The sequence below is a fragment of the Cetorhinus maximus genome, chromosome 2 (assembly GCF_964194155.1).
Source record: "Cetorhinus maximus chromosome 2, sCetMax3.hap1.1, whole genome shotgun sequence".
Taxonomy (NCBI): Eukaryota; Metazoa; Chordata; class Chondrichthyes; order Lamniformes; family Cetorhinidae; genus Cetorhinus; species Cetorhinus maximus.
The window spans coordinates 36796693-36814173 of NC_135880.1; the positions used below are offsets into that span (position 1 = coordinate 36796693).

General features: G+C 44.5%; 1 protein-coding gene across 2 annotated transcripts in view; it reads left to right on the forward strand.

Annotated features, from left to right (window-relative positions):
• The window catches only part of arsb (arylsulfatase B), a 128030-nt gene that overhangs the window by 65120 nt on the left and 45429 nt on the right, over positions 1-17481 (forward strand). The window lies entirely within an intron of this gene.

Here is a 17481-nt window from a genome sequence, read left to right on the forward strand (position 1 = left end):
AGTTGAGAACATAATATAGACTGAGACTGCAGTATTGGTGGAGTTCTGCACTGTTCCAGGTGCTGTCTTTCAGAAGAGATGTTAAGCCAAGGCCCCACGTGCCGTCTCAGGTGGATGTAAAACATCCACGGGATTATTTGAAGAGATCAGAAATCTGGGGACCTAAGAAAAATCTGGGGTCTTGGTTCTAGCAAGAAACATAAAAATGGACTGTAAAATCTTCTATAGGTATGTAAAAAGGAAAAGGTTGGCAAAAACGAATGTGGGTCCATTATAAGTGGAGTCAGGAGGATTTATAATGGGGAGTAAGGGAATGGCAGGGATACTAAACAAATACTTCGTGCCTGTTTTCATATTAAATATTAAACCATCCCAGAAAGGGACTAGTGTAAATGAGGAACTGAAAGATATTAATATTAGTGTTTTTAAAAAAAGTACCAGAGAAATTAATGGGACTTTAAGTAGATAAATCACCTGGACTTGATGACTTACACGCCAGAGTGTCGAAAGAGGTGGCTGTAGAGATTGTAGATGCATTGGTGGTCATCTTTCAAAATTCTACAGACTGTGAAATGGTTCCTGCAGATTGGAAGGTATCAAATATAACCCCACTACTTAAGAAAGGAGTGAGAGAGAAAACTGGGAACTACAGACCTGTTAGCCTAACATCAATTGTAGGGAACCTGCTAGAATCCATAATAAAGAATGTGATAACAGGGCACTTAGAAAATGATGATAGGGTTGGGCAGAGTCAATATGGATTTATGAAAGGGAAATCATGTATGGCAAACCTACCGGAGTTTTTGGGGATGTAACTAGCAGAATAGATAAGGGGGAACCGGTGGATGCGATATATATAGATTTTCAGAAAGCTTTTGATAAGGTCCCACACAAAAGGTTAGTAAACAAAATTAGAGCAGATGGGATTGGGGGTGATATACTGGTACGGATTGAGAACTGGTGAACAGACAGAAAACAGAGAGTAGGAATAAATGGGTCATTTTTAGGTTGGCAGGCTGTGATTAGTGGAGTATCGCAAAGATCAGTGCTTGGTCCCAGCTATTCACAATCCACAATCAATAATTTGGATATGGGGATTAAATATAACTCTTTCAAATTTGCAGATGACACAAAAATAGGTGGGAATGTAAATTGTGAGGAGGATGCAAAGATATTTCAAGGGCATTTGGAGAGGCGGAGTGAGTGGGCAAAAATTTGACAGGTGGAATACAATGTGGAGAAATGAGAGATTGTCCACATTGGTAGGAAAAACAGAAATACAGAGTATTTCTTAAATGGTGAGAGGTTGGGAAGTGTAGAACTTCAAAGGGACTTGGGTCCTTGTTCATGAGTCACTGAAAGCTAACGAGTAGGTACAACAAGCAATTAAGAATGCAAATGGTGGGTCTGAACTTCTGTGAAGTGCCAATCAGAGACATTGCGATTCTGCACCTACTTTCTTGGCTTGACATCTTCCCCAACATTTCTCGCTCAACCTTCCAACTCCAACTGGGTGATAACTGTGCATGGCAACACCTTTCCATGGCCTTCTGTCAAGGGCTTCAGAGCGGGACTCGAGGCCACAATCCCTTTTTTTTTAAACACCACCAGCTGCTGTAAATCAGGTAAGTTTTTAAAGTTCCAACCACTTTCAAGCCAGTGAAAAAGTAGGTTTGTCAAGTAAGCGGTTAAAATTTGTGGGGTGGGGAGGGGATCGGCCAGTCAGGGGAGGGGTCAGCCAGTTGGCGGGGACGGGGAGATCTGGTCAGCTCGGGCCTGTGGGGAAAGTGAGGTTGAGGGGAATTCTGGGGTGGGGTGCTGGGGAGTCCCGTTATGGTGGGGGTGTAGGGAGTGCCCTGTGGGTTCTGGAGAGGGGAGGGGCGGGTGCAGTGGTAGTAGGGGGTAGGTTGGGGGAACCCTGTGGGGGGAGGGTGCTAGGTACGGGGGGTGGTGGAAGTTCCCTGGGGGTTCGGGGGTGTGTGGGGAGTCCCATGGTGGGGAGTACGTGTGGGTCTGTACAATAGTTACCTAGCAGCTGTAAGTGGTTTTAATTCTTCTAACTTTTTCTGGGTAACTACTTGTTGCATGACAGTTGGGCCCATCCGAAGTTTGCGATTTAAATCACATTTTCAGATGGTTCCCAGTGCAGGGCAGTTGCCCATCAGAAGTTTGCACTTCTGGGGTAATTGCCTTGCAAACCTTACCTGTGAACACGTGGGGGGTGGGGGTGTGGGGTGGTTCCCCAGCGCAACTTTGGGGTACCCCCCCAGTTACCCTGCCCTGGAGCTCAGGTTACAGTCCAATGTTGTCCTTTTATTACAGGAGATTTGAGTATCGGAATAAAGATGTCTTACTGCAATTATATAGGTTCTTGGTGAGACCACACCTGGAGTTTAGTGTGCAGTTTTAGTTTCCTTACCTAAGGAGAGATATACTCGCCATAGAGCGAGTGCAACGAAGGTTCACAGAACTAATTCCTGGGATGGAGGGACTGGGCCTTTATTCTCTGGAGTTTAGACCAATGAGAGGTGATCTCATTCAAGCATACAAAATTCTTACAGGGTTTGACAGGGTAGATGCAGGAAGGATGTTCCCTCTGGCTGGACGGTATAGAACCAGGGGATACAGTCTCAGAATAAGGGGCAGGCAATGTAGGACTGAGATGAGGAGGAATTTCTTTACTCAGAGGGTGGTGAATCTTTGGAATTCCCTGTCTCAGAGGGCTGTGGAGGCTCAGTCATTGAGTATGTTGAAACCATAGAAAAGTTATGGTGCAAAAAGAGGCCATTCAGCCTATCGTATTTGTGCCGGCCACAAAGGGGAAAAAGAAACTAGCTGCTCATTTTAATCCCACTTTCCAGCGCCTGGCTCATAGCCTTGCAGGTTACAGCGCTTCAGGTGCAGATCCAGGTATCATTTTAAATGAGTTAAGCGCTTCAGCCTCAACCACCAACTTAGGCTGAGACCGATAGATTTCTACATGTTAAAAACATCAAGGGACATAGGGATGGTGCAGGAAAATGGTGTTGAAATAGAAGATCAGCCATGATCAGAGTGGACTTGAAGGGCTGAATGGCCTACTCCTATTTGTTGTGTTCTTGTGTTTTAACATTTATCCCTCGACTAAGACAGAATATCTATCTGATCATTTCTGTTTGTGGTACTTTGCTGTTACAGCCCAATTGCTCCATAAGTCTCCTCTTGCACCTTTCTATCTAAGCCTATCAGCATACCCTTCTGTTCCTTAAATTTTAATTCTTTAATTTGTTCTCTTTGCCTGTCGAGTTTGCCTCGAACCATCGCAGTACTTGTCAGCATGCTACTTCCACAATAATGTTGGATAAGGAATTCCAGCAACAATGAAAGAACAACAGTATATGTCCAAGTTAGGATGATTTGTGTCTAGGAGGCGTTGGTGTTTCCACGACGATGCTGTTCATGGCCTGCGCTAATGAGCGGGGTGTAAATACAGCCTTGTCAGTGTTGCCCGCATCCTGACAAGAAATGAAAAATACTTAGTTCAAGGCCATGCTTGTTTTCATGTAATTAGAGTTATCAGAAGGAACTCATTTTGCTTTCAAAAGTTAAGCACTTTGAATAGTCATAGGTCAGAGATTACTGAGCCCTAACGTAGATAGCTTTATGTATATTCCATCTATACATAAACAAATGAATTCTCAGTGAGCAACATTGGAACCTAGGCGTAGCTAAAATTTGCACCGAAAGACAAAACATAGAGGGCAGAATTTTCTGCCTGCCGGGCGGGCGGACCTGACCCAATCTCCAGCGGGCAGGGAGCCGTTTCCTGCCAGAGAAATGGGCCCCGCCGCCATTTTACGTGGGCAAGCCAATTAAGGCCCGCCCAGTGTGCCGCCCAGTGGGAAGCGCTATGCGCTTCCTGTGCGGGCGAGGGGGGGATTCCCCAAAAGCGAGAGTACGCTCTTTCACGCATGCGCACGAAAGAGCGCACATCTCTCTGAGGCTAAGTGCTGAGATGGGACATGTTCATAAATTTCACTAAAACTTTATTAAACTTTTAAAATCCCTACATGAAACCTCATCCCGCCGCTGGATGACGTTCCATGTTTTTTCTATTCCCCGAAGGGGGCTCCTGGCCTGCCCGCTAACCTTAAGGTTGGACGGGCTGGTCCTTTAATTGTTTAAATGATCCTGTCAATGGCCTCAATTGGCCATTGACATGTCGGTGGGTCCGCAGCTGATTTTGCTGCGCCCCCACCTTGCTGAAAATTTAAATGGGGCGGGACGACGTCGGGGGTTCCGCCTGACGTCACCACGCGTCATTTTACACATCGGCGAGCAGGCCCCGCCCCCTGCTCGCTGATGGCAAAATTCAGCCCAGAGTGTCTCATGATTAGAAACAAGTGTGGATACGCCTACACCACATTGACTGCTGCCTCACCAACATACGAACATGCGAATTAGGAGCAGGAGTAGGCTACTCAGCCCTTAGAGCCTGCTCTGCCATTCAATAAGATCGTAGCTGATCTGAATGTAACCTCCACTCCACATTCCTGCCTACCCCCAATAACCTTTCACCCCCCCCCGTTTATCAAGAATCTATCTAGCTCTGCCTTCAAAATATTTGAAGACTTTGCTTCCACTGACTTTTGAGGAAGAGAGTTCCAAAGACGCTCTACCCTCTGAGAGAAAAAAATTCCCCTCATCTCTGTCTTAAATGAGCGACACCCTATTTTTTAAATCATGACCCCTAGTTCTAGATTCACCCACAAGAGGAAACATGCTCTCCACATCCACTCTGTCAAGATCCCTCAGGATCTTAAAGGTTTCAATCAGATTGCCTCTTACTCTTCTAAACTCCAACAGATACAAGCCTAACCGGTCCAACCTTCTCACATAAGACAACCCATCCATTCCTAGTAGTCTAGTAAACCTTCTCTGAACTGCTTCTAACGTATTTACATCTTTCCTTAAATAAGGAGGTCAATACTATACATAGTACTCCTGATGTGGTCTCACCAGTACCCTGTATAACTGAAGCACAACCTCCCTACTTTTGTAATCAATTCTCCTTGCAATAAACACTAACATTCTATTAGCTTTCCTAATTACTTGCTATACCTGCATACTTCCTTAGGTAAGGAGACCAAACTGTACACAATACTCCAGGAGTGTTCTCATCAAGCCTCTATACAATTGCAGCAAGACATCTTTACTCCTGTACTCAAATTCTCTTGCAATAAAGACCAACATACCTTTTGCCTTCCTGATTGCTTATTGCACATGCTTGCTAACTTCAGTGACTCATGAACAAGGATACCCAGGTCCTTTGGACATCAATAGTTCCCAATCTCTCACCACTTAAGAAATACTCTGCAAACTCTGGGGTCGGTATTATCACCAGTCTGGTAATCCAAAGACCCAGGGTAATGCACTGGGAACCCGGGTTCAAATCCCACCATGGCAGATGGTGGAACTTGAAATCAATCAATAAAAATCTGGAATTGAAACCCTGGTCAATTTTCGTAAAAACCCATCTGGTTCACTAATGCCCTTTAGGGAAGGAAATCTGCCGTCCTTACCTGGTCTGGCTTACATGTGATTGACTCTTAACTGTCCTTTGAAATGGCCTAGCAAGCCACTCAGTTGTGTCAAACCACTAAAAAGTCAATAAAGAATGAAACTGGATGGAACACATGGCATCAACTTAAGCACCGACAATGGCAAACTCAGCCCTGTGACCCTGCAAAGTCCTCCTTGCTAACATCTGGGGGCTTGTGCCAAAATTGGGAGAGCTGTCTCACAGACTAGTCAAGTAATAGCCTGACATAGTCATCCTCACGGAATCTTATCTTACAGATATTGTCCCAAACACCACCATCACCATACCTGGGCATGTCCTGTCCCACCAGCAGGACAGAGCCAGCAGAAGTGCTGTCACAGTGGTATACAGTCGGGAGTGAGTTGCCCTGGGGTTCTCAACATTGACTCCAGATCCCATGACGTCTCATGGAGTCAGGTGAAACATGGGCAAGAAAACCTCCTACTGATTACCACGTACTGCCCTCCCTCAGCTGATGAATCAGTGCTCCTCCATGTTGAACACCACTTGGAGGAAGCACTGAGGGTGGCAAGGGCACAGAATGAACTCTGGGTGGGGGATTTCAATGTCCATCACCAAGAGTGGCTCAGTAGCACCATTACTGACCGAGCTGGCCGAGTCCTAAACGACATAACTGCTAGGCTGGGTGAGGTAACCAACAAGAAGGAAAAACATACTTGACCTTATCCTCACCAACCTACCTGCCGCAAATACATCTGTCCATGACAGTATCGGTAGGAGTGACCACCACAGTCATTGTGGAGATGAAGTCCTGCCTTCACATTGAGGGTACCCTCCATTGTGTTGTGTGGCACTATCACTGTGCCAAATGGGATAGATTTCGAACAGATCTAAGATCTCAAGACTAAGAAATCATGGGGCACTGTGGGCCATCAGTAGCAGCAGAATTGTACTCAACCACAATCTGTAACCTCATGGCCCAGCATCTCGTCCACTCTACCATTACCACCAAAACAGGGGATCAACCCTGCCTGGCTCAATGAAGAATGCAGGGGGGGCATGCCAGGAGCAGCAGCAGGCATACCTAAAAATGAGGTGTCTACCTGGTGAAGCTACAACACAGGACTACTTGTGTGCCAAACAGCGAAAGCGGCAAGCGATAGACAGAGCTAAGCCACCCCACAACCAATGGATCAGATCTAAACTTTGTAGTCCTGCCACACCCAGTTGTGAATGGTGGTGGACAGTTAAACAACTCATTGGAGGGCGAGGCTCCACAAATATCCCCATTCTCAATGATTGGGGAGCCCAGCTCATGAGTGCAAAAGATAAGGCTGAAACATTTGCATCAATCTTCATCTAGAAGTGCTGAGTAGATGACCCATCTTGGCCTCCTCCTGAGGTCCATAATACCCCAGATGCCAGTCTACAGCCAATTTTGATTCACTCCATTTGATATCAAGAAACGGCTGAAGGCACTGGATAGTGCAAAGGCTATGGGCCCTGACAATATTCTGGCAACAGTATTGAAGACTTGTGTTCCAGAATTTTCCACGCCCCTAGCCAAGCTGTTCTAGTACAATTACAACACTGGCCACATGGAAAATTGCCCAGGTCTGTCCTGTACACAAAAAGCAGGACAAATCCAACCCGGCATTATCACCCCATCAGCCTACTCTCAATCATAAGTAAAATGATGGAAGGGGTCATCAGCAGTGCTATCAAATGGCACTTGCTTAGCAATAATCTGCTCACTGACACTTAGTTTGGGTTCATCCAGGGTCACTCAGATCACCTTGGTTCAAACATGGACAAAAGAGCTGAGCTATATAGATGAGGCGAGAGTGACTGCCCTTGATATCAAGGCAGCATTTGACCAAATGCGGCATCGAGGAGCCCTAGCAAAACTGGAGACAATGGAAATCAGGTGGTGGGGGGGTAACTCTGCACTAGCTGGAGTCATACCTAGCACCAAGGTGGTGGTGATTGTTGGAAGCCAATCATCTTAATTCCAGGGCATCACTGCAGGACTTCGTCGAGTTAGTGCCCTTGGCCCAACCATCTTCAGCTGCTTCATCAATGACCTTCCTTCCATCAAAAGGTCAGAAGTGGGGATGTTCGCTGATGGTTTTACAATGTTCAACACCATTCGCAACCCCTCAGATACTGAAGCAGTCCACATCCAAATGCAGCAACATTTGGACAATATCCAGGCATGGGCTGACAAGTGGCATGTAACATTCACGCCACACAAGTGTCAGGCAATGACCATGTCCAACAAGAGAGAATCTAACCATCACCCTTTGATGTTCAATGGCATTACCATCACTGAATCCCCCATTATCCACCATCTATAAGGCACAAGTCAGGAGTGTGATGGAATACTCTCCACTTGCCCAGATGAGTGCAGCTCCAACAACACCCAAGAAGCTTGGCACATCCAGGACAAAGCAGTCTGCTTGATTGGTACCCCACCCACAAACATTCACTCCTTCCACCGACGCACAGTAACAGCAGTTGTGTACCATCTACAAGATCCATTGCAGGAACTCGTCAGGGCTCCTTAGACAGCGCCTTCCAAACCCATGAATGCTACCACCTAGATGGACAGGGACAGCAGACACATGTGAACAGCACCTCCTGGATGCTCCCCTCCAAGCCATTCACCATCCTGACTTGGAAATATATCGCCATTCCTTCACTGTCGCTGGGTCAAAACCTGGAACTCCCTCCCTAACAGCACTGTGGGTGCACCTACACCACATCAGCTGCAGAGTTTCAAGAAGGCAGCTCACCACCACCTTCTCAAGGGCAATTAGGGATGGGCAATAAATGCTGGCCAAGCCACCAACGCCCACATCCCATGAATGAAGAAAAGAAAATTTGTTTTTACTACCAAAGTGGATAACTTCACATTTTTCCACTTTTATATTCCATCTGCCATGTTCTGGCCCACTTACTTAACCTGTCTTAAATCTCCTTGAAGCCTCTTTGCCTCTTCATCACAATTCACATTCCACCTAGTTTTGTGTCATCAGCAAACTTGGAAATATTACATTTGGTCGCCACATCCAAGTCATTGCTATAGACTGTGAGTAGCTGGGGCACACACACTGACCCTTGGAGTACCCTGCTAGTCGCAGCCTGCCAACCTGAAAATGACCCATTTATTCCAAAACAATTTTCAATCCATACCAGTATATTTCCCCCAAACCCATGTGCTCTCGTTTTGTTTCATAACCTCTCGTGTGGGACCTTATCGAAAGCCTTCTGAAAATATAAATACACCACATCCACTGGTTCCTCTGATTTATTCTGCTAGTTACATCCTCGAAAAACTTCCAACAGGTTTGTCAAACATGATTTCCCTTTCGTAAAAACACATTGACTCTACCCAATCCTACCATTATTTTTTTCAGTGTCCAGTTATCTCATCCTTTATAATAAATTCTAGCATTTCCCCCACTAACAGGTCTGTAGTTTCCCGTTTTCTCTCTCCCTCCTTTCTTAAATAATGGGGTTGCATTTGCTACCTTCCAATCTGCAGGAACCATTCTAGAATCCATAGAATTTTGGTAGATGAACATCAACGCATCTTCCATCTTCACAGTCACCTCTTTCAATAATGGGATGCAGATCATCAGATCCAGGGGATTTATCAACTTTCAGACCCAATAATTTCTTCAGTACTACTTTTTTACTAATAATTTCTTCCTGTACTTCATTCTCATTAGTGCCTTAGTTCTCTAGTATTTCTAGGAGGTGTTTTTGTATCTTCCTCCATGAAGACAGAGACAAAGGGTGGGATTTTACGGCCCTGCCTGCTGTCGTGATTGCCCGGTCCTGCCGAAAGTCAATGGACTTTTGGCTGGTCCACCACATCCCCTGACAGGTTCCACCATGGCGGAGCTGGAAAATCCCACCCAAAGTATTTGTTGGTTTCTCTGCCGTTTCCTTATTTCCTGTTATAAATTCTCCTCCTTGCCTGTAATGGGCCCTCATATGTCTTTACTTATTTTTTTCCTTTTTATATACCTATAGAAACTTTTACAGTCTGCTTTTTTCCCTTTCTTTATCAGTTTCTCCTTTGCTGAATTCTAAAATGCTCGGAATCCCCAGGCTTACTACTTTTTTTTGGCCTTCTAAGCCTCTTTGAATTTAATACAATCTTTAACTTCTCTTGTTAGCCATGGTTGGATCATTTTTCCTGTTGGGCTTTTTGTGCCTCAAAGGAGTGCATATTTGTTGTAAACCATCTATTAGTTCTTTAAATGCCAGCCATTGCCTGTCTACCATCATACCTTATAATGTAGTTTCCCAATCTACCACCGCCAACTTGCTTTCATACCTTCGTAGTTCCCTTTGTTTACGTTTAAGATCCCCGTTTCAGATTGAATTACATCACTTTGAAACTCAATGTTAAATTCTATCACGTTATGGCCACTCTTCCTCAAAGACTCCTTTACAAAGAGATTATTAATTAGCCCTTTCTCATTGCATAATACTGGATCTAAAGCAGCCCGTTCCCCAGTTGGTTCCTCAACATACTGTTTTAGAAAACCATCTTGTATATATTTCAGGAATTTGTCTTCCACAGCATTAATACAAATTTGGTTTAGCCAGTCTATATGTAGGTTGAAGTCCTTCATGACTACTGTGTTACCTTTGTTGCATGTGCCTCTAATTTCCTGAGTTATACCCTGCCCTACATTACCACTACTGTTTAATGGCCAATAAACAACTCCTACCAAAGTTTCCTGCTCCTTGCCGTTTCCTAGCTCTACCCAAATTGATTCTACATCTTGATCTTCTGATTTATGATCGTCTCTCGCTATTGATCTCATTCTTCATTAAAAGTGCTACCTCACCTCCTTTCCTTTTTTGCCTGTCCTTCCTAACTGTTGAATACCCTTGAACATTCAGTTCCCAGCCTTGGTTACCCTGCAGCCAATGCTCCGTAATGGCAATTGGATCATACCTGTTTACTTCAATTTGTGCCATAAATTCATTTACCTTGTTGCAAATGCTGAATGCATTCAGATAGATTGCCTTTAATTTTGCCATTTTAACATTTTACTGTACTTTTACCCTATTTGATGCTGACCTTTGTTTCCCCTACCTTCCAATTTTGCTTAGTACCTTTCTTCCCACCATTACCAGCTTTATTTCTCTCCTGTCTGAATTCCTTACCAGGTTCCCACCCACCTGCCAAGCTAGATTCAACCCTCCCCAATAGCACTAGCAAATCTCCCTGCGAGGATATTAGTCCTAGTCTTGCTGAGGTGTAACCCGCCCTCTTTGTAAAGGTCCCACCTGCCCTAGAACTGGTCCCAATGCCTCAGAAATCTAAAGCCCTCCCTCCTGCACCATCTATCCAGCCACACATTTATTTACTCTACCTTCCTATTTCTGTACTCACTAGCATGTGGCACCAGAAGTAATCCTGAGATTACTGTCTTTGAAACCCTTTTTAAGTCTTTTTCCTAGCGCTCTCAAATCTGCTTTCAGGACCTCATCCCTCTTTCTACCTATGTCATTGGTACTGATGTGGACCACAACCTCTGGCTATTCATCCTCCCCCATAAGAATGTCCTGCCGCCACGCAGCGATATCCTTAACCCTGGCATCAGAGAGGCAACATACCATCCTGGAGTCATGTCTACTAATGCAGAGGGCCTGTCTGTTCCCCTAACTATTGAATCCCCTATCACTATTCCACTCTCCTCCTTTGCCTCCTGGTGCAATGACCATGGCACTGGTTGCACTCCTCTGAGGAGCCATCACCCTTGTCAGTGTCCAAAACAGAAAACCGGTTAGTGAGCAGGATGCACTTGAGGACTCCTAGACTCTTGTGCCTGGTTTAGCGGTCACCCATTCCGTCTCTGCCTGTACTTTCTTAACCTGTAGTGTGACCACCTCCCTAAATGTGCTATCCACCTAGCTCTCAGCCTCGGGGATGCGCCACATTGCTTAACCATTGCTTAAGTTCTGAAACCTGGAGCTCTAATTGGTGACACGTCCTGCACATGTGGACATCTGGGCGACAAGAAGCATCCACTACATCCCACAAACTGCAGGATGCACATTCCACACAGCCGAACCGCCCTGCTATACCTTAATTTTACAGATTATTTATTATAAACTGGAGACTAGAAACTTAGATCCAACTGCTCCTAATAAACTTTACCACCGCTAGTAAATTTTACTACTACTATTAAAACTTTACAATTACTAATAAATTACCTGAGTTATGAAAGATAAATGAGAAAATCCTTACCAGTCAATCACTTATCTGTTCCCTGTGATGTCACACTTTGAACTTTTTTCGGAATGCAACCAGTCCCCAGACTGAGTCTCCCTGAGGCCGCTGTCTCTCGCTTCTCTTTGCACTGTTTTATGTCTTGCACTGTTTTAAGATCTAATATTGTGTCGTGAGACAGGGTTAATTAGTAGTCTTACAGTAAAGGATCCTGAGGGGAAGAATAGTTATAATATAGTAGAGTTTCATTAAGATTGAAAGTGATGGGGTTAAGTACAAAATTGGGTCTTAAATTTAAACAAAGCCAATTATGGAGATATGAGGGGTGAATTGCCTGAGGCAGATTGGGAAATTAGATTAAAGTATGGTGGATAAGTACTGACCAACATTTAAAGTAATAATTCATTATTCTCAATGAACATGCTTTTTGAGGAATTAAAACTCCATTGAAAAAGTGTTCGAACCCTGACTAACGAAGTTAAGGAAAAGCATTAGATTAAAAGAAGAGGCTTACAATGTTGCCAAAAGAGTAGCAAACCTGAGGATTGTGAGGGCTTAAAAATCAGCAAAAGGACGACTGATAAAGAGTTCTGAAAGTATGTTTGCAAACAAAAACTGATCACAAGAAATTTTACAAGTATTTGAATAAGGAAGGGATTAACAAAGGTAAGCATGGGTCTCTTACAGAGACAGGAAAAATTATAATAAGGAATAAGGAAATGCCATAGACGTTAAACAAATATTTTATGTCTGTCTTCAAAGCTGAAGAAAGAAAAAACATATGGAAATTGTGGGGATCCAAGGGTCTAATGAGCCTGAAGAACTTAAAGGAAAAAAGTACTGGAGAAATTAATGGGAATAAAACTCGATCTGCTGGCCTACATCTCGACTTTTAAAATAAGTGGCTACAGTATAGTGGATGCATTATTTTTAATCTTATAGAATTCCTTGGATCCTAGAATGATCCCATGAATTAAAAGGTAGCAAATGTAACCCTGCTATTCCAGAAAGGGAGAGAAAATGGGTAAATACAGAGCTACAAGCCAGATCACCTGACATCAATGATCGGGAAAATATTAGAAAACTGTTATTAAGGACCATGTCCAAATACAGCAAGAACTGGACAATGTCCAGGCTCGGGCTGACAAGTGGCAAGTAACATTCACGCCACACAGGTGCCAGGCAATGACCATCCCCAGCAAGAGATAATATAACCATTGCCCCTTGACATTCAATGGCATTACCATTGCTGAATTCCCCACTATCAACATCACTGGGGGTTACCATTGACCAGAAACTGAACTGAATTAACCATATAAATACTGCGGCTATAAGTGCAGGTCAGAGGCTAGGAATCCTGTGGCGAGTAACTCACCTCCTGATTCCCCAAAGCCTGTCCACCATCTACAAGGCACAAGTTGGGCTGTGATGGAATACTTTCCACTTGACTGGATGAGTGCAGCTCCAGCAACACTCAAGAAGCTCAACACCACCCAGGACAAAGCAGCCCGCTTGATTGCCACCCCTTCCCCACATTCACTTCCTCCACCACTGACACACTGTGGCAGCAGTGTGTACCATCTACAAGATGCACTGTAGAAACTCACCAAGGCTCCTTAGGCAACACCTTCCAAACCCAAAACCACTAACATCTAGAAGGACAAGGGCAGCAGATACATGGGAACATCACCTGGAAGTCCTCATCCAAGTCACTCGTCATCCTGAGTTGGAAATATATCACCATTCCTTCACTGTTGCTGGGTCAAAATCCTGGCATTCTCCCCCTAACAGCACTATGGGTGTACCTACACCACAGGACTGCAGCAGGTCAAGAAGGCAGCTCACCACCATTTTCTCAAGCGCAATTAGGGATGGGCAATAAATGCTAGCTCAGCCAGTGACGGCCACATCCCGTAAATGAATTTAAAAAAAGGATGTGTCTATGTGATTAAGAAAAGGCAATATGACCTTATGAAAGGGAAATTGACAAGGGTTTTTTAAGGATATAACTAGCTAGGTAGGTAAGGGGCGACCAATGTGGGATATGTGGATTTTCAGAAGGCATTCAATAAGATGCCACACAACTGATTGTTACACAAGATCAGGGATCTTGGGTTTGGGGTAATATATTAACATGGATGGAGGATATCTTAACTGACAGAAAACAGAAAGTAGAAATAAACAAGTCAATTTTGGAAAGGCATGTTGTAACTAGTGGAGTGGCACAAGGATCAATGCTTGTGCTTCAATTATTTACAATCTATATCAATAATTTAAATGAGGATTCTGAGTGTCATATATCCAAGTTTGCTGTTGATAAAACTTGGGTGGGCAAGTAAACTGTGGGGATGCACAAAGAGGCCATAAAGGGATTCAGACTAGTTAAGTTTTTCGGCAGATGGAGTATAATGTAGGGAAATATGTAATTATCCACTTTGGAAGGAAGAATAGAATAGGGAAAATATTTTTTTGAAAGGTGAGAGACTGGCAAATGTTGGTATGCAGAGGGATTTGAGAGTCCATGTACATGAATCACAAAAAATTAACATGCATCTACAGCGAGTAATTAGGAAGGCAAATGTACTATAGCCATTACTGTAAGTGGGTTGAAGTATAAGAGTAAGGAAGTTTTTCTGCAATTTTATAGGTCTTTGGTGAGACCACATCTGGAATACTGTTTACAGGTTTGGTCTCTTTACCCAAAGAAGAATATACTTGCCTTAAAAGTGCAACAAAGGTTCACTAGATTGATTCTTGGGATAAGAGGGCTATCAATGGAGGAGAAATCAAGTAGAATGGAGCCATATTCTCTGAAGTTTAGAAGAATGAGGGGTAATTTCATGAAAGGGCTTGATAAGATAGATGCTGAGAGGCTGTTTCCTCTGGCTGGAAATTCTAGAATTAGAAGCCGTAATCTCAGAATAAGGGGTTGTTCATTTAGGACTGAGATGAGGAGAAATTTCTTTACTGAGAGGGTTGTGGATCTTTGGAACTCACTACCCAAGAGGCCTTTGGATGCTCAGCCAATGAGTATATTCCAGATGGAATTGGGCAGAACTACTTGATACAATGGTAATAAATATGTGAAATAAACTACCATGGAAGGCTGGTTAAATGAATAGTATTAAGTTGGGCAAAATAAATCTTTTAATCCAAAATCAATGGCCATAAAAATAAAATGATGAGACATTGATGGCTCATTTCTTGCCCTTTATATTTTCATTGCCTGTTTTTTTTTTCAACCTAATGCACCCTCCGTGCATTCAGTTCAAGAGCAGCATTATTGAAATCCTGAAAGAAGATCATTTGCCTGCTCCTTTCAGCTGGGAAGCATTGTGCACGCAGGGGAGACCCGCACTAAAAGGAGGCTGACCGGGAGCAGGGAACAAGCAGATCTATTCTATCCCCTTTTGGGGAGTAAGGTCTGGATTTTCATGGAGCTGGGGAGACTCCTTGGAAGTGTGAAAATGATGCCCAGGACCCCATTCCTGGGGTTTCCAATTTTCAGCAGTGCTGTTTAAAGGTGCGGGCTGGTTTGGATCACAACCCTGCACTCCTGACCTGGCCGGCTCCATTGCGAGGATGGGCATGTCCTCGTCCTCCCAAATTTTCATGGAGCTGTGCCAGCTTTTCAAAGAGTCTTGGTTCACAGGGCCTCAGGAGTGTTGTGACCCATGGTCTGGATGAGGGAACATTTTGCAAGGTAAATTCAAAAGGTCTTACCCATGCCCATCATGCTAAGCTGTGACACTCCTGATACTGCCGCAAGGATAAAAATCCAGCCCTAGGTTTCTCTCAAGGAGCCAGATGTTTCAAACTCTGGCCTATTTTAAATGCACAGGGTAAACAAGCTATTACTTTGGAGGTGGCTGAAAACTCAATTTACTGATTCCTGCATTGTCATTGAGTTGAGGTTAACAGTTTTGCTTTTTCCTCCTACACTGGGCTGCATTGGAGCACATGGGAAATATGGTCCGGAAACAAGCCATTCGGCCAACCAGTCCGCGCTAGTGTTTATGCTCCATTCAAGCCACCTCCCATCTTTCATCACTTAAGTCTATGATCATAACCTCTATTCCCTTCTCCCTCAAATACTTGCCCAGCTTCCCCTTAAATGCATCTATTCGCTTCAATTGCTCCCTTTGGTAAGGAGTTCCACATTCTAACCACTGTTTGGGTAAAGAAGTTTCTTCCAAATTCCCTATTGTATTTCTTGGTGATGACCTTATATTGATGGTCTCCAGTTATGCTCTTCCCCGTAAGTGGAAACGTCCTTGCTGTACCCACTCTATCGAAACCTTTCATAATTTTAAAGACCTCGATTACATCCCTGCTCAGCCTTGTTTCAAGAGAAAGGAGACCCAGCCTGTCGATCCTTTTCCTGATATGTGGACCCACACATTTTTTAAAAATTCATTCACGGGATGTGGGCTTTGCTGGCTGGGCCAGCGTTTATTGCCCATCCCTAGTTGCCCTTGAGAAAGTGGTGATGAGCTGCCTTCTTGAACCGCTGCAGTCCATGTGGTGTAGGTACACCCACAGTGCTGTTAGGAAGGGAGTTCCAGCATTTTGACCCAGCAACAATGAAGGAATGGCGATATATTTCCAAGTCAGGATGGTGACTGACTTGGAGGGGAACTTCCGGGTGGTGGTGTTCCCATGTATCTGTTGCCCTTGTCCTTCTAGATGGTAGTGGTTGTGGGTTTGGACGGTGCTGTCTAAGGAGCCTTGGTGAATTCCTGCAGTGCATCTTGTAGATGGTACACACTGCTGCTACTGTGCGTCGGTGGTGGAGGGAGTGAAAGTTTGTGGATGTGGTGCCAATCAAGCGGACTGCCTTGTCCTGGGCGGTTTCCAGCTTCTTCAGTATTATAGGATCTGCACTCATCCAGGCAAGTGGGGAGTATTCCGTCACATTCCTGACTCGTGCCTTGTAGATGGTGGACAGGCTTTGGGGAGTCAGGAGGCAAGTTACTCATCGCACGGTTCCTAGCCTCTGACCTGCTCTTGTAGCCACAGTATTTATATGGCTAGTCCAGTTCAGGTTCTGGTCAATGGTAACCCCCAGGATGTTGATAGTGGGGTATTCATTGATGGTAATGCCATTGAACGTCAAGGGGTGATGGTTAGATTCTTTCTTGTTGCAGATGGTCATTGCCTGACACTTGTGTGGTGCAAATGTTACTTGCCACTTGTCAGCCTGAGCCTGGATATTGTCCAGGTCTTGCTGCATTTGGATGTGGATTGCTTCAGTATCTAAGGAGTTGTGAATGGTGCTGAGCATTGTGCAATCATCAGCGAACATCCCCACTTCTGACCTTATGATGGAAGGAAGGTCATTGATGAAGCAGCTGAAGATGGTTGGGCCAAGGACACTACCCTGGGGAACTCCTGCTGTGATGTCCTGGAGCTGAGATGACCAATCTCTAACAACCACAACCTTCTTCCTTTATGCTAGGTATGATTCCAACCAGAATCACAGAGTGCAGAAGAGGCCCTTTGGCCCATCGAGTCTGCACCGACACGTGAGAAACACCTGACCTACCTACCTAATCCCATGTACCAGCACTTGGCCCATAGCCTTGAATATTATGACGCCCCCCCACCCCCACAAACCCCCAGGCAGTGCATTCCAGACCGTCACCACCCTCTGGGTAAAACGGCTTTTCCTCACATCCCC